At 39.9% G+C, this 20,586-nt stretch overlaps 1 long non-coding RNA gene across 1 annotated transcript in view; it reads left to right on the forward strand.

The window, feature by feature from the left end:
* LOC122423505 overlaps positions 1-12,130 on the forward strand; it is a 31,252-nt gene extending 19,122 nt beyond the window's left edge. Inside the window, exons 2-5 of the long non-coding RNA XR_006264164.1 lie at positions 9,871-10,021; positions 10,598-10,706; positions 11,298-11,408; positions 11,947-12,130. This is a non-coding gene — a long non-coding RNA (uncharacterized LOC122423505). The remainder of the gene's footprint in view (positions 1-9,870; positions 10,022-10,597; positions 10,707-11,297; positions 11,409-11,946) is intronic.
* Positions 12,131-20,586: the final 8,456 nt, after the last annotated feature.

The raw sequence follows: 20,586 nt of genomic DNA on the forward strand, positions 1-20,586 counted from the left end.
AAGAACTGTGCCCTTGGAGGTGGGGAAGCAGTGTGTGCTACCTGGGCCCGTGTTCTAAAGCTTGCGGGTGCACATGCATAGGTTTGTAATAAGTAGGGTACAACTTTTACTCTAGTGCCTTAAATCTATCCCATTACAAACAAGAAGGAAAACCCTTTTAGCTGTGAATGTGGGCTGACAAGCATGATGGGTTTACTACTATTTTCGATTCCTTAGATTTGAGGTTATCGTCGGCAGGGTGTCTTGGGTGAAGCTTTGAAAACTCCTGTGATGGCTAAATGCCAGAAAAGGTGCTTACATCAATCAAAAATAGCTCTTCTACAGAACTCAGTTACCACCATGGAGTAGTAGGCTCAATTATAAACGACATGTATATATATATATATATATATGTAGGGGCTTCCCTGATGGCTCAGATAGTAAATAATCTGCCTGCAATGCAGAAGACCTGGTTCAATCCCTGGGTCAGGAGGATCCCCTGGATTAATCATTCCATGCTAGCTGGAATATCCCTCATTCTTGTTTATGAGGGTATTACCCATTATAAAACCACTTCATAGTTTTCTCCCCCCGCCCCCCACCCCACAATAAGCGCTGTGAAGTGCTTACAGCAGTATTCCAAAGATGCTTGCGTTAATTACTTAAAAGAGATAAAATAGTCCTCACGGTAGGGAAATGAATATATACTTTTACTCATCTAGTTTTACTTTTCATTGGTTCATGGATGATCATTGATAGCCTTGTGCCAAAGGTGTCCTGTAAGATATTTTTCTGAGACTATTTGCATTTGTAATTATACCACTATAAGGGCCCATGCCTGCATTTGCACATACATGCACATAAGCAGATTTATTAATTTCAAGGAGACAGTTCAGATGGTCAAGCTCAGAGCAGGGATCATGATGACATGTATCTGCCCTTTGTGACAATGGTGTGCTAATAGTGTGCAGACTTCGAGCCTCAGAATATTCTACCATCCTACAATAATTGCTCCATGCTTTTAGCCATATTGAAAAAGAGCATCTTTAGCCCTTTATGAAAGTGAAAGTCGCTCAGTCATGTCTGACTCTTTGCGACCCCATGGACTATACAGTCTGTGGAATTCTCCAGAATACTGGAGTGGGTAGCCTTTCCCTTCTCCAGGGGATGGATCTCCCCAACCCAGGGATCAAACCCAGGTCTCCCACATTGCAGGCGGATTCTTTACCAGCCGAGCCACAAGGGAAGCCCTTTGCACCTTACTCTTCAGAGACAGTTATTTTTACAATTTCCAAATTCACCTGCACCTCTGTTCTCTACGAGATCTCCCCATCTCTTCCAGCTGTGCCAGACTACGCCAAAACAGGAGAAAACGAGAAGAGACTATGTGTGTCATTCATGTCAGCTGAGAGATAAGCTGAGAAAGCAAAAACTGTATGACGGAGGAATAAACTGGACCATCGTTTGAAAAAAAATTCTTCTCTTTCAAGCTATATATAACTTATCCTTTGTAAACGAGTGAGACTATTAATAGAATAATTACAGTAACAACTTTCCTGACATTCCTCTATGTCAGTAACTTCAAAGTCCTCCTCAAACTGGAACTCATTTCATCTTTTTGACAGTCTCATCCATTAGTCAGGACAGAGCTTATTATTTTCTCTCTGCTTCCCACCTCTGCAGTTACTTCCTGCTGCTCTTTGCAAACCTGATGCACCAGATGCAGAGAAGTAGAACTCCTGCCTTGAACACCTAGATGTCATTATGCTTGGGCAGCATGCTTGGGATATGTTAGAACATTTCTGCTGTGGTTAGCATCGCCTTAGAGCACAAATCACTAAAAAGCTCAGGTCAGGTAACTTAGTATTACTGAAGTGATGCTACTTTTTTGAAATAGAGACAGATGACAGTATAAAAATGGATAGCATGACTTAATTCTTAAAATTTTATTCTCAGTTATATCACAGAGTGATTTCAATTCCTACCATTTCTCCAGTAAATTAGCCACTGATAATTATAATTATGACCCTTAGGTGCAATGCGACAATGAAATGTCTCCTGAATTACTAAGAGTGTTAATTTATGTCTACTCTGTATGTCATTTTGAGGATTTTACTGCATTATCATTTTTTGAAAATTGGTCACCTGTCCATATGATATATACATAAGATTAAATTTTAGTAATGGTAATATTTTTTAGAAAAAAGCTGTATTCCTAGTGTTGAATAAACATGATTATGTGGATTTGTCCGCTAGATTTCTGTTTGGTGTCCATGACTTATTTGCTCATTAGGTCTAGGTTGTTATTTGAGAAGAAATAATGCCAAGCATTTGTATGAGGCTTTATTATGAACCAATGCTTTCATTGCCATATACACTGCCCAATTTATTATGTAAGCTTCAAGAGGTATTATTACCAGCATTTTATAAAGTAAGCCTCAGGGAGTATGTGTGGTTTGCTCAAAGCCACATGGCTAATAAGTGGTAGAGAGGAAACCCAATCCCATCTGTTCAAGTCAAGAATTTTTTCCATCAAACCACAGCCATCTCAGAAACTGGTCTCCCAGAATTGTGGCAGGAGTTTCAGCCAGCATTGGCCTCTCTACTCGTAAACCCATCTGGCAGAGTTCTTTTCCTAGAGCTTGTCAGAGGAGTTCATATCAACCAACAGATCCAAGATTCAGAAAACTTGTTGTAATCCCGATTATCAGTGAAAAGGGATAATGTCCCCAATATTAGATTGCATTCCATCCACCTGGAGAGGTGCACAGAATGCAGCATTTCGCAGAGAGATGACTTTATTTATCCAACAATACAACCAAGACTGTGATAAAGCGGGACCCTTTGTAATAGCTTTTTACCATATATGAGAATAGTCAGCTTTGAAAGGAACTGGAGATGTGGGCATTCTCCATTTACCTTGGATACAAAACAGATTTTCGGCCTTTGATGAAAAGAACAGGCAGTGCCCATTCTAAGGACAGAGTAGGAAATAAGAGAGAGCTCTGAGCACAAGGTTTTATCATCACCTCCTGGTTTTATTTTTTCCAGTCTAGTCAGAATGCTGCTTTGAAACAAGCTGCCCTGATATTAAAAAGTGACATAGGAAAGTCACTGCCTTGAACTTGCTCATATGAAAAGTGGTACAAGAAGGTGAGGGTCACCTCAGAGGGAGAAGTGCCTTCACCATTAATAATTATCCATAAGGAACAAGCAGTGTTTGGGAGGTAGGGCTGAATTCAGAGAAATAGAAATCTGAAACATTAGGGCGAACCTCTGCTTGTTCATGAGATATGACTGATGCTGAATGCAAATTTCCAACTAGAATAAAACTCATAACAAAGCTTTCTGCACTCATTCATTCTGGAACAGTAAAGAGCATGGTCTCGTATTTATTAAGCCATTTCTAATTATTTCTGACAAGTCAAATATACTGAGGACATAAAGAAGAGAAGATTGGGGAGCGGGGTTATGTGATGTCAGTCTTCAAAGAATTGAACAAGTGGCCCTAGAAATGAGGCCCCATTTCCTTAAGACTGACACTACCACCTAATACACCCACAGAGAAAATACTGAAAGGAATCTTGTCAATATTCAAGGACTAGTGTAATTTTGAACAATCAGGCATAACGGCAAGATCAAGCTTGATGTCATGCTGTACGGCTTGTCATTTTGTGAAATTATAAAACTTGTGAATGAAAGGGAAGGAGAAATATTTAACTGTGGAGTAGAGGTAAGGAGATGAATACAGGAAGCCTGAGATTCCAGTTCTATCTCATCTGACCTTACTGATAGGCAGGTTATTCTGCTGAGTCAAAATAGTAGAAATGAAACAACCAAAGTTTCCAAAGAAAATAATTTCTAGTTTCACCACAGATAAAGGTAAGTATTGTATTTGGAACATCTGAGATGTGTTGTCTCCTTAAAATTTATGATCAGAATTAATTCACATTCATTCCACTAAGAACCAAATCACCTGGGTTTAATCTGTGTGAGCAATCATAAAAAAAAGGGTAATGAGAAATGACAGCAGGTCCACAGAGTGGTCAGTGAGGACCACTCAGCAGATCTGAGTTTTCTCTTCTCCTTTTTTTTTTTTCTTTTGTAACTTCCCATTTGGCGTTGGGAAATCAGTGTCATTGGTTGATGTTTGCACATGATAAGAAACAAGTGGCATGCTTTCTAAAATCACTCTGGTTAAAGGATTTAAGTTACCTTAGTGAAAAGTGAAAGTACTAGTTGCTTTAATCATGTCTGACTCTTTGTGACCGCATGGACTGTAGTCCACCAGGCCACTCTGTCCATGGAATTCTCCAGGCAAGAATACTGGAGTGGGTAGCCATTCCCTTTCTCCAGGGGATCTTTCTGACTCTGGGATTGAACTGGGGTTTCTGGTATTACAGGCAGATTCTTTACCATCTGAACCACCAGGGAAGCGTTCAGCTCAGTTCAGTACAGTTGCTCAGTCGTGTCCGACTGTTTGCGACCCCATGAACCACAGCACGCCAGGCCTCCCTGTCCATCACCGACTCCCGGAGTTTACTCAAACATATGTCCATCGAGTCGGTGATACCATCCAACCATCTCATCCTCTGTCGTCCCCTTCTCCTCCTGCCCCTGATCCCTCCCAGGATCAGGGTTTTTTCAAATGAGTCAGCTCTTCGCATGAGGTGGCCAAAGTATTGGAGTTTCAGCTTCAGCATCATTCCTTCTAATGAACACCCAGGACTGATCTCCTTCAGGATGGACTGGTTGGATCTCCTTGCAGTCCAAGGGACTCTCAAGAGTCTTCTCTAACACCACAGTTCAAAAGCATCAATTCTTCAGCACTCAGCTTTCTTTACAGTCCACCTATCACATCCATACATGACCATTGGAAAAACCATAGCCTTGACTAGATGGACCTTTGTTGGCAAAGTAATGTCTCTGCTTTTTAATATGCTATCTAGGTTGATCATAACTTTCCTTCCAAGGAGTAAGCGTCTTTTAATTTCATGGCTGCAGCCCTAAATAGCCTTAAATGAGACCTAAATATATGGCAATGAGGAAAAATAACACTGCTACAAGAAAATGAGAATTTTATTTGTGAAGGATAATTTTGTGCCTGGCACATCACTCCCTTGATTTAATTATGCTTGCAGATAGAAAGCCTGAGCGTGGGATAACCTTCCCATAGCGCTGCTGAGACAGTCCATTTCTTTGCTCCGGATGGCTCAGCATTTCAAGAGAGAAACCAAATTGTGCTCTTTGGCTCCTCCTCACCCGTGTTCTCCTCATCCTCTTGGTTGCAGAACACCAGGTAGGACATCTCCTCACACCTCTATCGTTCATGTAGATAATTCCCAGCTGAGGCGGCTGACCTGTCTTGCCAGTAGAAGACAGTTGTTTCCAGGACTTTCCATTTTCCTCAGAATAATTGAATTGCTATCAGGAAATGTACTTCTTCTGCAACACTTCAGCAACCTTCTTCTACCTTCATGAATTCTAATCCTAGAATTGCCCCTGACTCGATGATCTTTTAGGCTGATGGCTTTCTGGGATGCACCATCGTTATCTGGAGAACTGGAGACTGATTATTGCTAAAACTTCCTTTCAGAAAGAAAGGTTTGTGTGTTTGCAAGTCTGAGCCTTCTGAAGGTTGATGGTGGTAAGCTTCCAGGGGTGCACATGTAGGATCAAAGTAAACACCTTGTGTATTTGTCTTACCATGCCTATTTCTGTCTCTTTATGCCAGATGAGACTACACTCTGATCCCTTTATTTGAAATTTTAATTCTTGACTAGCTTTTTACATCAATGCTTTCTTCTCCTCAGGATTGTCAGAGAGCACCTATCCCATGTGTGAGGCACTGGGAAATGAGACAAGTGCCCCCCACCCCACACCCTGCTCACTGCTAGCCCCTTGGGGATCAGCAAGTGGTTCTCAAGTCCCATGGTCCCTGGAACAAAAAAGAATATTCACTGTATACTGGGAATATTCAGTGCATCCTGGGAATATCCAGGTGAAAGTGTGAGCTTTACCTCAAATAGCTTCTCTGTAGTTCTCTTTGGGGACCTCCAGGCTGCTTCTTCTCTCTCTGGTGACCGTGTCCATTTTAGAACTGAAAGAAAAAAAGGTTCCAATCTGTTCCTTTTTCTTTGTATAATTCACAGAAGAGCCCGATGCTAGTGGGCATTCTGCGAGTCATCTTCTTCTAGTGCTTACATTACTCTCTCTTCGATGGAAATTTCTATTTTGGGTTCCTAAGTAGCCATTTCTAAGTCTCCCTTTTGACCTGAAAGAGTCAGGGCTTAAGCATAAGCGTAAGTTTTTAGAATCTAAAGAAAAGAAGGGAGCAGAGAAGGAAAGGACAAGTGGGGAGTGTGGACACTTCCTGCTGCTGAACTGTGCAGTTGTTAAAGTTGCATCTTTGTTGTCTGCGTCAATGTCTCTTCAGTAATTCCGTGCAAAAATATGAATTGTGATATAAAAGACAAACAATTAAGCAAGTCATCCTTTTATGCTACTTAAAAGTTAGCCATATAGAAAAGCCTACTGGCTCTTGAAGTGAGTTTCTGACAAAATTTTAAGCTCTGATGATTTTTTCATATTCTGTAATTTGTCTGTGCTTTCACCAAATAGAGGGGAATGAAATTATTTGTGGAGCTATGTCACGGTGAATTTTAAAAACCAAATTGTCCCTGGGTTGAAAAAATTGCCTGTGACCACAACCAATATTCCTAAAATCTATATTAATGCTTTTACACTGAAATGGTAAAACTTTTGATGGTACGTGCTTAGTTGCAGCTCAAGTCTAATCTATACAAACTAAATGTAATAATAACAAGACTATATATTTTTTTTTTGAGTGCTTGCTACATGCCATGCACTAGGTTAAGCATTTTATGGGGATTAGTTTATTTAATCCTCATAACCCTCAGTGGTAATACCATTTTTATTCCCATTTTATAGATGAGGAAATTAGGTTGCCGAGAGATATTAGTAAATAGCTCATGCAACTTGTCAAAAGTAGTACCATTAGGAATTGACCTCAGGAGGCCTGACTCCATTCGGCTACAATTAGGTACATGCTCTACTGAAAGTCCCCATTCAATCATTTTCCATTCTTGCAGTTCCTTTTATGATTTGATATATATCTTATGTTCAGTGAACATCTTCCAGAATTTAAATTTTAAAGGAGTAAATAGTATCCCAAATGATGATCAGTGAGAATCCGTTTTGCTCCGAGGTACATTGAACTTGTTCTGACAGAAGGAGATGCTGGCTCCATAGAGACAAAAATGCCCCAGGAAGAAGTGGATAAATGAGCCTGGGGCTCATTCATACCACGTTTAGATATGAATCTCGATACAGAATGACATTGGTTTGGTGGCTGTGGCCGGGCAAGGACAGGAAAATCAGTGTCACATGACTCTGAAGCCAGACTGCCCAGATTCAAATCCTTCCATTTTCAGATCCTATCAATTTCTGACCCAGAGTGAGTTCTGGCTCTGGAGTGATCTGGAGTGAGTTCCTTGGTGCCTCTGTGACTCTGTTTCCTTATCTGTAAAGAGAGATAGTAGCACCCACCTGACAGAGTTGTTATAGGGATTAAATGAGTTCATGTCTATAAAGTATTTAGAACAGTGTCTGGCACACAGTAAGTACCAAGTTTGTTTGTTGTTTCATCATCATCATCACCACCATTGTCATCATGATATCATCGTCACCACCATCGTCATGACGTCATCATCACCACCGACGTCATGACGTCATCGTCATCATGACACGATCAACATCATGAGGTGCTCAGACACGGTGTGGCAAAAATATCAACAGTGGTTTTATATTTAGACATTCTTAGGGCTTTTGTATGGCAAAAGATACCAGATTCAATTTATCTTAGATAGACTTGGCTATGTAAAGTGATTCTTAGATCACCTAGATTTATTTTGGTTTTAGAATGAGTGGTAGTTTAGAAGTTAGCCAACAAATGTCTTTTCATGACTCGTTCTGGAGGTGGGATTTTGCTCCCAGCCAAGGGGACCTTAGCATCTAACTCGAATGATTATTTAATGGAGAGACTAACCCCAAACCTAAAAATCTGAAGATGAAAGTAGCAAAAAAAGGGGGGGGATGAGATAATTCTACCTGCATTAGGGTAACTAGAGTTTGGGGGTTACATAGCATAAGCATGGCTAATTTATTTTGGGGGACTGTAAAGTGAAGCTCTGAGAGCACAGTTCTGATTCATTCCCACACATTCCTCCTTTCTTCAAAGGGTTGGAATGGATGATCCCTAACACACTCTGAGGCATCTGTGGGAGTGAGAGAGGCTTTATTCCTTCAAGGCAATTTGGTCCAACACTCCCTGCTCACCCATGGGGGAATTCTGGCAAAATCCCAAACGTGATTAATGTTGTATCTATTATTTCACAGGGTGGAGTGTGTTTGGGTGGATGGAGGGGGAAGCCTGTAATTTCATAGCTGTTAGAAGAACATTTCTGCTAAATCTCTTTTTATTCTAAAAATTAATGAAAGGATCTCCATGTTCAAGATGATTTGATGGTATAGTACTGTCCCCAGAATAGAATGCAATCCTGGTTGCTACTAAATCTTAATAGTGCAAGTTAGAACAGTGTAAATATTTCCTCCAAAATATCAGTTACCATTTTGACTCATTTTTTTGTGAGGTTGAACTAATCTTTTTAATTAGTTGAACTCTGAAGATTGTTCTCAATAAATATAAAATCAGAGCCATAAGCTTTATCTAGACCAGTTAAGAAAAAGTACTGCATTTTAAAATCATGCCATCACTGTCTTGTTTAGGAAGAATATGACTTGGATTCAACCAAATGTTGAATTATCAACTATTTTAATATCCACATTCAGGGAGAAGGTGAGGGTGGGATGTTTCGAAAGAACAGCATGTATACTATCTATAGTGAAACAGATCACCAGCCCAGGTGGGATGCATGAGACAAGTGCTCGGGCCTGGTGCACTGGGAAGACCCAGAGGAATCAGGTGGAGAGGGAGGTGGGAGGGGGGATCGGGATGGGGAATACGTGTAACTCCATGGCTGATTCATGTCAATGTATGACAAAACCCACTGAAATGTTGTGAAGTAATTAGCCTCCAACTAATAAAAAAATAAATAAATAAATAAATAAAAAAGAGAGAAAAAAAAATACCCACATTCATTGTCACCTGTGAAGTGTAAGCATTCTTATTTTTTATAGGGTCTTTGAATTGCATCCTAAATGACTACCATGTAAATAAATTAGAATAACAATCACGCCATGCCTTATTTGTCATCTTGGGTCGTTCTCATCAAATGCTTGTGTAATTAGGTGCAGAACCTCCACCCGAGCCTCCGTGGATCAGCTATGTGGACTCTAGCTGCCAAAGGCGCTTCTCCTTCTGAACCGAGCGCTTTGCTCAGCCAGTGTAGACATGGCCTGATAAACGATGGAACTTCTTTGAGAACTGGAGTCTGGACTGATCTACTCTTTAACTCAAAAATGTGCACAGGTTTGATGAGCAGTTAAAATGCCTATGTTTCAGTGAAACAGGAGCTTAAATGGACAGTAATGTGAAGAATGCCACAACTTCTAATGAACTTGAAAGGCAGTAGCACTCACTGTTGCGCAAGCTAATCAAGGGACGATCCAATCAAAGTTTTAACATGAGCTTAAATATCTGTGGCAGGGAGGTTGTTCTTGCAGGTTTATATCTGTCAGGTCTCACCACTAAGCCTGTCACGGGCAGCGTGGCTATGTCACTTTTCACCAAGATGCCACATGTCACGTATATTGGGAGAAACAGCCTGCTTTGTTTTCCTCTCTAGGATTTTACAAGGAAAAGAGAAGGAAACGGGAATTTGTTTTAACACTGCATTTTTTATCTTGCAGATTTGCAGCCTCATGGAGTGAGTGACGGAGTGGTTTGCCAACTTGTAGTGACTCCACTCAGCGGCGCAGAGTGGCTTCGAGAAATGTGTATTCAGATAAGCCCAAAGAAATCTGCCCAGGGTGAAATATGTACCTTTGAAGTTTAAATCAGGTGTGTGAAGAATGCTGGAAACATGACTTCTTGGGTTTAGATTTTTTTTTATGTATATATTTATGTTCCTCAAGGAAACTGATGACTCTTGCCTGTTCTCCTAGCTCTTTTAATGTTAAAGAACACACCCCGAAGTGTAACCCACCCTCTCTCGTAGGATTCGATATGCTCTATTCCACTGCCTGGAAGGGTCTTCTGTTTTATCAGAACTTTTGATTTTCAACGCATGATTGTGATTTTTCATTTTTAAAAAAGGTTTTTATTTTGGACGTATTTTTAAATTGGGAATTGAAGTTTGATAGGCTTTACCATTGGTCTATTTTCTTAGAAAAATAAGTACTAATTGTAACATATGTGTTAGTTGCAACATACTTAAGAAAGTTAACACTCAAGTTGTGTTTTAAAACTTTATGTTCATGTTATCCTTGAAAAGTTAAGTGGCTCAGAAAAATCAAGCGAAGCTAATGATTTTTTTTAGAAAGTGTAAACCACATTTCCTTGCAGGATGAAGTTGTGCTTAGTAGCCTCTTTAATTTATTCAGAAACTATACAACTTTTGTTGCTATATTTTGTTAGAAAGGAAGGAGAGGCTGTTTCTACAGGTGTCAGAGAAAAATCGATACTGAGCCACGGATTATTGAATCCCGTAGAACCATGGAGGCTTGGCAGTGAAATTCTTCCAAAGGTGAGTAAGGGCATTGATTTTCCTTCTCATACCAGAAGAAATATGACACAAGGAATGGAGGCTAAATTTAGACTGGAAACAAGTCTGACTTGAAACTATGCCTTTAGAAAATTGGTGACTTTTTTTCCAAAAAAATTAAATGAGCCAATCCAATGAGAATTTGGACCATATATTTTTCTCATATATTTTTCTTAGATTCACTTCTTTTCTTTATTCCTTTGGGAAAAAAAAATTGATCTTTTGACCAACATCTTATCTATAATTCAGATCCAGTGATTTCCTTGTGGAATACTTATATTGTACAATACAAAACAGTCTCTGTTATAAATTTATAACCAAGGAGGCAATATTCCTTCAGTTTCTAAGAAAAGGCATGTCACTTATGCAATCAAATTTAAAAATATGTGCCCATTACTGATCTTCCTAATTTAAACTGTGTATTCTTCCTGCTAATCTGTGCCAGAATTTTTAGACACGTAGTTGCTTGTTTGTGTACTTATTTTAGGGTTTCTTCTAGCTTTCACAAAGTTGAAAAACTATACCTAATGCATCGGTGGTTTGACTGCATTGCTTAGCGTTCCGTCCATGCAGGCAGACGGTGTTCCTAGGTTTGGAAACATAAATCCCAGGGGACGTGAGCTGAAGAACATTTTATGCATCACTCATCCTATTATGAGCCCTATGCTGCTCCGTCTCTACAAGGTAAGCAATATATTGTGAGTTGGCTTCCGGCAGTTGAACATGATATATGCTCATGGCTCTTGCTGCCAAGCATATGTTTTTGGAACTCATAATGGGGAGTATAGAAATCATTTTATAAGTAGAAGAATCACTGGAGCAGTTTAAGGTACTCACACGTGCTCTAGCTTGCTCATCTGTCCCCAGGTAGCATTTGATTGTTCTACCCTGGGACCTACATTCTATGGTATTGTCTTCCTCATGTGAAGTGAGGTGGTAAATTGCTCATTTTCATAATGAATTTGAACAGAGTAGATGACCAAGGAAGATAATTCAGGCCTCCAAGTAGAAAACTGCCAAATTACCACCACTTTGCCATGTCTGAGGGTGGATAAAATTAGGATTTTCACACTTTGTGGGATCAAAAATTGATTATAAGGAAGTTAAAAATATGAAATGCTAGCAAGTTTGTGGTAATGTATAGCATTATCTTAATATTTCTTTCTATTTTGATATCCAGTGGGAAATTCTTAGCACTTTTTTTCTGATCTTGAACTTTCAGATTGGCTGAAGCAATAGCAACCGCAAAAATTGTTCATAATTTGCATTCTAACTTTCCATCATTTGGTTAATACCCTGACTCTGATTACCCAAGAAAACAATGTTCTAAAAGAAAGACTATTAGAAAGTTGCCACTGCATTATTAGTGAATAACATGGAAAGTGCAACATTCTAGATGTCCCATCGTATGAGGTAAGATTTTATTATGTCTCATTAAGTTGAGATTACAGTTAATTTTATTTATTATGATCCCAGCCCAAAGAAAATTTTGCATTTCAGTTTGACACAGAAAACCATAATATAAAACTTTACATGCGTTGTCTCAGCGGTGACCAGTTTGAGGGATTTAAAGCTAGGCTGTTTAATGTATTTTATTTCTGCATAAATTATATTCTTTGTATTGTTTTCCCATCCTTTCCAGCTCAGACAATTATAACTCAGTGTATCATGCATATTTAAGCAAAAATAAATTATGTACATGGTAATTCTTTTGGGGGGAAAAGGCAAACTGTTCTCTAACCTTTGAAGAAGTTTAACTTTTGATGTGTGAATTCTTAAATGTGATCAAACCAAAGACAATGAAATGCTTGCTTTGAAGTATTCTAAAATTAAAGTGGGAACTAAAGATTTCATGGTAAGTGGGAGCCTTGTGTTTACTGTTATAATAATGTAAATTCTGCATGGGAAGAAAAAAAGTACAAAATATGATGGAGAGGTGATGAAGGAGTCAAACATATGGAAAATTCCAGGTGCCCGTAGATACAGTGTGAAGATTCTCAAATATCTAGTTGTCTCTATTTGGTACAGATACTGTCATACATCAAAAAAGATATCATTGACTCTTTTTTGAAGCCCAGAAAGCTTAGTGTTTTTAACATCACTATGCTTTATGTTTATACAAAATTCTCCCACAATATGTACAATATATCTTATCGAAGTCTGAGCAGTGTAATAGCAGCCATTCTCTCTTTGGATTAAGTACATCCTATGACTTTTCCTAACATGTTGCAAAGAAGAATTTCCACTAGATAATTTGTAGTTTGTAAAACATGAGTTTTTGAGGGGGAAAGTGGCAATTAATGGAAGCATAATTATCTTCAGTGTGAAAATAGTCTGGGAGGCCAGCTTGGGTGAGCAGTCTTCGGCTCATTACCATTTCCTTTGCTTGCTTTGTTCTCCTCCTTCGGGTTCTTTCTGGATCCATCTCTCTTTTGTTTCCCTTTGACTCCACTGTTGTACTCCAGTTGGCCCTTAAAGAGCAGAAACAGAGCAGTAAGACTGCGTGGCTCCATTTTCCCAGCGCCCCCCAGCTGAGAGCTAAGCTGACTAACGTGTTGAAAGCCCAGCCCATTTCGTTCACAGCAGGCGCGGCAGGTAAAAGCATTTCTGTATTAAAGTGCCTGCTTTCTTTCTTCAGGCTCTTGGTCTCATTTCTCTTGTTTGCCAGTTGGGGGGAGAAGCAAAAGTAGGTTGGGGACCAAATGCCTGGGGTATTTAATCAAATGCCCAGCGACTCTTGATTATAGGATACAGAAATTTCACTTTTGAGGATTAACTCTGGTGGATTTTGCCAATCCAAATGGGTATCTCCTTCTACTCAGCATGTTATTGGGCTACTTCCTACCACTGACTAAATCAGATGTCATGGAAGAATCTCAAGTAGTTTTAATACCTCCTGGGTTAGCAGAAACTAAATGTGCAGGGTGAAAATTACCATTAAATATAAGTTTTTGTGAGGGTTCACATTTTACGTGTTATTGTTTGCTTCTATTAAAACAAGAAATTGAGAATTGATTTCTCTGTGTTCTGTTAATTTGACTTCTCTTTCCTAAGTGGTAGGTATAAACCTCTTTAAATATTTTATGAAGATCACTTAATCAAGCAAATACCCTAACATATATCACTGTATTGATCCCTGACCCTTTGACCTGTCACTCTGCCACGTTGGATGCCTTTTTCTGATATCCTTGCAGAGGAGAGTTTAGGGAGCAGAAGGCGTGAGGAAAGGTGTTAGTCTTCTCCCTGAGTAGCAGTGGGTTGTGAAATTGTCCCCTCGGAGGTGATTTCCTTGTGAGTGGCGAAATTGGGATCAATAATATCATTTTGCATTTGTACTGAATATATTTTTAAGGAGGCTTAAGGGTACGATGTAAGAGTCATCTTGGAGGGATAAATGTAATATACATGTAAGGTGGGAAGACTAGTGCTCTGCGATACATCAGATTATTGAGATACAGCTATAGCAGGCTTTATGAATAAATCAAAATATTCCTCAGATGGTGCCCACATGCCATATAATAAATGAATTTTACAAAACCTCTTCTTTCACTGGAGTTAGAGGTTATACTTGTACCTTCTTACAGTGAAGTATAAATTTAGTTTCTTTTATGTTCTATGACCATCCTATGGCTATTTCTTATCAGACTCAATCAAAAGTTAACAGAGAGTGCCATGGAAAAATAACTCTCCTTTAAAATGTTAGCAAAATTTCAATTGATAAATATATGTTTTCACATATATTTTTTCATTTATATATATGTATGCATACACATGCATACATATATATGAATGATGAGACGCCTAAGGATATCCATGCCATGACTATATCTGAATTTTTTTCAGGAGTGTGAGGTCCCTCCATTTTAGCCATTAAACAGATTCTTTAGCCAATTTGACCTTAAGCTGACAAAGATTTTCTATTTATAAATATCCCTTGGGGTCCTTGAAGAATCTCGAACACTCATTTATTTTCTAAAGAAAGGTTTAGGATCAATAAGTTCAAAATATTTCAGATTATCATGTAGTTCTTTGCTTAGCTAAACCAACGTTGTCATGAGGATAGCCAGAGTCTTCGGGACACTTGAGACGGCTGGACTTTAGTGGATGAAGTGACCTCCCAGTGGTCTAATAGCATGAGATCGCACATCTGGTTAGTTAGTGCTTTCTGGTTTTCAAAACCCTGTCCCAGTATAGTCATGGTTGATAGCCATCCCTTCTATAGGCAAGGGATAGAAGGGTGGGGGATAAGAATGATTTTTTTTTTTTTTTTTACATTTCTATCTTTTTGTATGTGTGTGTTTCTTTTTCTGATTTGTTGAATGCAACATGCTGGAGTACTAAGTGTCTTTCTTTTGTTTTTGGATCAAATAATTGCATGAATTATGAATCACAACATAATTGTCATGATGAGGAGAGAGGGAAAGAAACGGTTACGTTTCAGCTACTGTGGTTCTTAGGGGCCATGGTGCTGCCTGTTAATGAGCTAACAGTAAAGATGCACCATTTCCTTCTAACATAACATAAAGACAACAGATCCTTTAAGCCAATTCATGTTTAAATATGAAGGTCAGTGATCCATGACCAGTTTGCATATGTGCACACACATATTCATATGTATATACTTGTCCAGATTTTTCAGCCAAGTAATAAAAATGGTGGAAATGAGAGAACAGGGACTCTCTAGAGCCTGGGGAGTGGGGTGCTGCCCCAAACAGGTGCCAGAGCAAGCCCATTTTTAATTTGAAGTTTTAGGTTAGACATTCACTTACATTTTTAAATATTTTATTCATTATGTATAGTGATTGCTTTATTATTTGACAAACTTTTAATTTACTTTTCTTGGGCTCCACATTTACTGAGCTTCTCCTATGTGCCAAGCACTATCTTACCCCTCCCCCAGCACAGTCACATACTCTGGATAGTCCCATTCAAGTCTGAAAAGCAGAGAGCAGAGATATATGAGTTTGTGAGCCAGATGAATTGGCAATAGATAGGTGAAATGTAAATCACTATAATTACCCGCACTGTGTACATTTTCTACCTAGGGATTTTAGATGAGCATTGTCAGAATTTAGTAAAAAGCCCCATCAAATCTGTAGGATTTTTGTTGCACTAAAAGCAATTCCTTTAGAAGGTTACATTTTTATTGTCTATTTTTCAGAGCTACAAAAAGTTCTTTTTTTCCCATTTCTACTTTGATAGATGTTCCACACTTAAAGTTTTATGTCCTCCCACTTTCACTCTTTCTCTCCTTGTTTCCTGTTTTTCCTGCTGCATTCTTTTGCTTCTTAATCCAATTTTTGTATACTTGATGTATATTAAACCAGGAGATTAAGAGTGCAATAAGTGAAGGCTCTGGCTTCTTTGCTACTGAGTGCTAAGTTGCTTCAGTCATGTCCAACTTTTTGCGACCCCATGGACTGTAGTTCACCAGGCTCCTCTGTCCATAGGATTCTCCAGGCAAGAATACTGGAGTGGGTTGCTGCGTCCTCCTCCAGGGGATCTTCTGGACCCAGCGACTGAATCCGCGTCTCTTACATCTCCTGCATTTGCAGGTGGGTTCTTTACCACTAGTGCCGCCTGGAACTGGGTCTAGAATATTGGTGTGTGTGTGTGTGTGTGTGTGTGTGTGTATCATGATGAAAACACTGCAGCTTAAATTTGGTGCACAAAGGTAGTTGTTAAACTGAAATTAGATTGACTGGTTTGAATTCTTGTTTTACCACTTACTAACTGTAAAAACAGTTTCTAAACTTACTTCTTCAGCTATAAAATGAGGAAAGCAGTCATACCCACCCCCATTTGGTTGCTGTAAAGATTAAACAGAATAATGAGTGTAAAACACAGTGCTTGGTAGATAGTAAGAGGTCAATAAATACAAGCAGTGATCAGATTATTACTAATTTTTCTTGCATGTCAGTGCAGATACATGCATACGCTGTTTACAGTTTTCTAACCAGTGCCTTATTCAAAGAATAATGGCTAATCTGAGGCAAAGTTGTGAAAGGTCAGTAGCTACCTTCAGCATTGCCAGCTTTTATTGAGTAGCTGCCTTCTCTCCTGACTGTCTTTGAATGCCCGGTGCTTGCCTCTCTTCTTGCCTTTACTGGTAATACCTCCTTTCAAGTAAGGACCTGAAAGTTATCCCCACAAAGGCCTGGATGACTGAGAACATTTGAGCCATTGTGTTCGTCAGGGTCACGGACCTCTTATCAAAGATCAGATGCAGAGCTGATGAGACTCCAGGCGCCGGGGAGCAGCTGGAGAAGTTTGCTCGACAGTGTGATGTCTCCTTTGCCTTTTGGAAGTCTCCCCAGAGTGGGAACAGTTAACTGGGCCAAGGAGTAAGGATCCTTCTGCTGCCCAGGCGCCTGCATGGGCTCTTCTGGAGGTTGTCTGACATCCTCAAAGGCTGCCTGTCTCTAAGCCCTGGGGCCATTTAGGAATGTCTGTCTGCTTTCCATTTGTGAGTATGGGTTTTGCATTTAGTGATGCCTTAGACCACATGCATTAATCCTTTGAACATTTTTTCCTAATACTCTTCTTTACTTTTAGATATATATCCACTCATGTATTCATTCTTGGTTATTCACTGTATTTCTTTCACTAAAGACTGTATTCATGATGTAAAGTTTTTTACACATCAAACTATTGTTCTGAGACATGCTCCTGAAATAGTCTTCTTTTTTAATGTACCTCTACTTTACCTATATTTTCTGTGCCGAGGCCTGAGGATTTGAAGGACTAGGTTCACGTTTCAGGTGTGCCTACACAAAGGACTTCTGGCTGGAAAATCATTTCTCAGCTTCAGTTGGTCAATGGAGGGGACACTGGTTTGCGTTGTAAGCCTCAGCTGAAAGTGTCTTATAAACTCACAAGTGGGGTAGAGGCTGTTTTGGTCTTCTTTTCAACCATTGTGATTGTCTTCTCAAGCAACATTTCTCTGGAAGGACATGAAAAGATGCATTATGTTTAGTAATTTGTGAAAGAGGAGACAGGATTCTCTCCCTTTGACTTTTTTCCTTATTACCTAAATTAAAATAGCTCTTTTGTGTATTCTTATGATACCTCTGTCCATTGCCTTTTGCCAGCATCATGCCCTATAATGCAGAGACAGCCCAGACGGAAATTCTTAGATGAAACTGCAAGAGGAGACACGCCTACTGAAGTACAGAAGGGGCCTGTCTGGATGGGCTAGATCCACAAACTGTTTTCTCAAAGGCCCCAGATCTTTCTTTTGAGCATCTGTGTGCAGCATGGTCAGTCTGAAATGCTCCTTGGTCACTCAGAAGTTTGGACTGAGCCCATGAACCATAATAAGATCCTCTACACAAATGAGAAGAGATGATAGCTAGTATGTATCAAGTACCTACTATGCTTAAAAAAAAACAAAAACACTTTCAATAATAATAACTGCTAACTTTGGGGTTTTAGTAGATTCCAAGTAGGTGCTGAGTTACAAACATTACCCAGTTAGCTAATCCTTATAGCAGCTTTGTGATATGGTATTATTATATTCATTTTACACTCGAGGAAACTGAAGGCAGACCCCAAAGCCAGTGTCTTCGTTTTTTTCCCCACAGATCCTGGGATATAAAAAGCATTTCATGCATTTTGCAGATAAGAGCTGAGACACAGGGGGTTGAAACAACTTGTCCCCGTGGCTCTGGGTGGTAGGTAGCACCAGAGTCTCCTGCAGGCCTGCCTGACCCTGCACACCAGCCACCGCTGCGTTCTGAGTCATGTTCCCTCTTCATTTACAATCTGATGCAGATTAATGCTTTCATAAAATAGGATAAAAGTGAATGGCCGGAAAGATAAAGTTAGAAAAGGCGTCTAAAACACAAATAATTCTTTATTATAAGATTCAGCGAACATTGACTTGCTCTTACATGGCTCCAGGCGCTTCCAAACCCTTGCTCGCAGTTTCTGGCCGATCTCATGGTGGATCAGTAGCAACTGCTTGCTCCAGCACGCATGCAGACAGTGCTTTGGGGAGCGCTGTCTTCAGCCTTTGAAATATGAAGATGAGACAGTTTCCTCACTCAGCAACAGAAGTCTTATAGCCATAGATTCAATTTAATAATACCCAGGTTGGAAATATACTTTAAAACATGGTTAAAAGTCAGGGCCCTTGTTTTGTGTGTGTGTGTGTGTGTGTGTGTGTGTGTGTGTGTGTTTTAATCTAACTGAAGTTAAATAGAATGTCGTAACAACAAACCCACAGGAACAAAATTAATTTTGTATGGAATGTGGCTATTACATGAAGGCCTATCCTCTTGTAACCTCCATAACTGAGAAATGTAGACCACTATAAATTAGCTTATTTGATATAATAGAGATAGCCCCGTATTGAGAGTATATCACTTTCTCTCCAGAGGACATGTTCATTGTTGTATAGATTCATTAATATTCTCTCCCACTGTCTCCAAGTAGGTGAAAGAAGTGAAAAGAAGTATGATAACAAAGCCAGCAAAGCAAACAGTTCTGGTTAGTTTCCACTGTGACTAGAGAAATGCTTGCCACCTGCTTCTTCTTGCTGGGCAGAGCAAGTCAGCTTCACCATGGTCCCTTTTTTGGCATTCCTAAAAGCGAGTCTTAAATAGAACGGCCGTGAAAACAGCGAACACATGTTTCCCAGGGGAGGACGGGGTCTGCCGCAGCTGCCTGTCTCCACGTCCATCTGGAGAAGCGTCTGCAGGAGATGGATGAGGGGGAGAGGCTTGATAAACAGAAGATGTCAGAGTCGCTGTTTTTGATGTTAATTAGCAGAATTGTATCCCGGATTTCAAGAAAATGCTTAGTTTTTGCCTGATTCCTAGCCCACCTTTCCAAGCGTATGACGGCTGTTGATGCTGCATTTACATGGTATTAGTGTTGGCTATGGGGCTTCCCTGGTGACTCAGCTGGAAACAATCTGCCTGCAATGTAGGAGACGCAGGAGATATGGGTTCGATACGGGTTCAGGAAGGTCCCCTGGAGGAGGGCATGGCAATCCACTCCCGTTCTTGCCTGGAGAATCCCATGGACAGAGGAGCCTGCTGGGCTACAATCCACAGGGTTGCAAAGGGTCAGACAGGACTAGAGTGACTGAGGATGCACAGCGTTGGTTATGGTTAATCTTAATTGAGTTTTAGCTTCTCGGAAGAGGTGCTAGATTTGAGGATCTGTTTGGATCGATCATCGTGTTGTGTTGTGTCACTGATTCTCTGCAGCCAGTGGAGGTAAAAATAATGGCAGAAAATACAGAGGATCTTTATTTGTTCTCATAATGGAGCCCTTTGCTGACCATGACATTGGCTATCTCAGTACCCTGAAATTCTAATGAAACTCCATTCTTGTCCTTAAGCAAGGCCCTATCTCGGTATCTAGTTTGTTATTCAGATTTGCTGCAGTCATTCCCCCACAGTGATCATTCATTTACGGAGTATATACCATGTGCTGGGTCATATGGGAGACACAATTGTGAGGGCTTGATTCCACCTTCAAAGAGTTTCCAGCCTGATTGGGGAGGCAGAGGGATGCAGAGATAGATTTAGAGTTTTGTAGCGTCTGCTACAATAAACAGGGATGGACTGACCTGTGAATGTAGCAAAAGTTACTCACTTGGGGTATAGAGTTGGAAAGTGCTTCACAAAATGAGTGACATGCAGCCTAGGTATAGAAAAATCAAGAAGCATTTTAAATTTAGTAATGGTAAACACATGGCTTCTCTGGTGGTTCAGAAGGTAAAGAATCTGCCTGCAATGCAGGAGACCCAGGTTCTATCCCTGGGTTGGAAAGAGCCCCTGAAGAAGGAAATGGCCACCCACTCCAGTATTCTTGCCTGGAGAATCCCATGGACAGAGGAGCCCAGAGGGAT

This window comes from Cervus canadensis, chromosome 21 (assembly GCF_019320065.1).
Source record: "Cervus canadensis isolate Bull #8, Minnesota chromosome 21, ASM1932006v1, whole genome shotgun sequence".
Lineage (NCBI taxonomy): Eukaryota > Metazoa > Chordata > Mammalia > Artiodactyla > Cervidae > Cervus > Cervus canadensis.